Source organism: Octodon degus, unplaced genomic scaffold (genome assembly GCF_000260255.1).
Source record: "Octodon degus isolate 3935 unplaced genomic scaffold, OctDeg1.0 scaffold00136, whole genome shotgun sequence".
NCBI classification, from domain to species: domain Eukaryota; kingdom Metazoa; phylum Chordata; class Mammalia; order Rodentia; family Octodontidae; genus Octodon; species Octodon degus.
Genome location: NW_004524712.1, coordinates 1,728,897 through 1,731,177, shown reverse-complemented (window position 1 = coordinate 1,731,177; position 2,281 = coordinate 1,728,897).

The following is a 2,281-nucleotide window of genomic DNA, read 5'->3' as shown; positions in this document are numbered from 1 at the left end:
AAGGTTTTTAAATACTTGTTATACAACTAAGTCACCTGATCTCCCACTCGATCCTTTCCTGGTTCTACGGTCTTGCTCTAGGTCCACCCAAGGATATTTACTGATGTGTGGATGTCATTGCTACCTGGGTCCGGATCGCACTGATACGAAGTCAGCTTCATTTTAACTTAGTTTTTAGGTCATACATATAGCACTGGCAGAACACGTTAACCAGAGGTGTGTATATTATAGACAGCTAAGTTAGGTATAAATATAGGAAGTGAGATGGCTAGGCCCTCAAAGGAATCTGAAGATAAAAATGCATTACAACTGTGGCTGGCGGCCATCCACTGAAGGTCAGGCCTCAGGATAAAGATGGAATGACTACACATATATACCTCCCCAAGGGATAAGCAATAATGATCCACATTCTAAACAGGCATTAGTCATCCAGGTGGGCGACCAGGGCCTCCTGACCTATCTCTTTCAAAAAATGGTCCTCGTTTGGGCCAGGGAGATGGCTCAGTGGAATAAGTGCTTCCCTGGCAAGCTCAAGGGCCTGAATTCAATCCCCGGTTCCGCAAAAAAAAAGGTCCTCGTTAGTCCCATGTACACTTGCTATATGACCTGCTTCCCCATTAGATCAGTATTACCTAAGTTGCTATACTTGGTTTGTTTGGGTTTTTTTGGCTGGCTCAGGCTTCCTTAAGGGTGGGTCTGGTGCACCATGTGGCGCTGGGGATTGAACCACAGTCCTTGCCCCTGACTGATTTTGCTCAAGAAAGGCACTTTACACAACTGAGCTAACCTGCCAGCCCCCAGTAACTATCCCTATAATCTTAATTTTTTGTGTTTAGTACATGGTGTACAGGGTCTCACTACGTAGATTGGACTCAGTAATTCTCCTATTTTCAGCTTCCCAAGTGCTGGGGTAACAGGCACACACCACCACACCCAGTCTCAATCCCCGTGTCCATCTCAGCGCGCTCTGGGGGGCAGGCCCCAGCTGTTGTGCTCTGCCTAGGCAGGGGCTTTAGTCTGCTGAGCTATCTGGTTGGCCCTATACTTTTTTTTTTTTTTTTTTTTTGTGGTACCAGGGATTGAACTCAGGAGCTTGCGCTTGCCAGGCAAACACTTATTCCATGAGCTATCTCCCCAGCCCCTTATACTTGTAATCTTACTGATCATAGTTTTATCCCACATTGTACCCCTCATGATTTTGCTCTACATAACTTACTCCAAGAAGGGCTCATTGGCAACCCACTTTCTCCGTCTCATGTCCCTCTCAGAAGCTATCTCCCTCAATAAAATTTCCTACCCTTAAACCTCCTTAGTAATCAGCATTCATCCTTCGATTTTTTAATTTTGTGTGTGTGTGTGTCTGTGTGTGTGTGACCAGCTCACCAGGGGGTGGGGCTGGCTGGCATGTGGTGCTGGGGATTGAACCGTGGTCCCTGTGCTTTGCTAAGCTTGTTCTAAGTAGGTGCCCCAGACCACTGAGCCATCTCACCAGCCCCTCATCCTTTGATTTTGAGGAACATGAACTAGGAATATTGGACATTGGACATCTAACAGAGATGTAGAAACAGACTTTAAAACAGTAACATGGGCCGGCCAAATAGCTCAACAGATTAAAGCTCCTGGAGGGGCCGGGGAGATGGCTCAGTGGAATAAGTGCTTCCCTGGCAAGCACAAGGGCCTGAGTTCAATCCCCGGTTCTGCCAAAAAAAAAAAAAAGATTAAAGGGGGGGGGGGGATCTCTGGCCCTGCCAGTGCTTGCCCTGCCCCAGGGGCAGACTGAGAGGGCAATTGAGACTGGGCATGGTGGTACGCCCTTATGATCCCAACTTGTGGGAGGCTGTAAACAGACGGATCACAAGTCTGATCTAGTAGTGAGACCCTGAACACTTTGTAGACCCTTCCCTAAAATGCAAAAAAAAATAATAATAATAATAAAACAGTTAACAAACCCGGTCTTTCATAAAATGTAAAACATAATTCAGACTTTTTCAGGGAACATTTCTCAGAGCTGATCTCTCAAATTATGTTCCATGAATAGAACCGTGAGATTATGATTTTCAAATTCAATCATTGCACACTTGTGGGAAACCAGCTCACGTTTAATTGTGACATTTTAAAATTGTACAAGTGTTTTGACATCTGCCCTCCCTCCCCGTATTGTCTCTTAAAAATGACAGAAAACATCACCACTCACAGGTGTAATGGGTTTAGTAAGTACACCCCTTCAGTTCCTATTTGCAGCACCCAGTATGCCTCTGAACTACCAGTGAGACACGGCAGT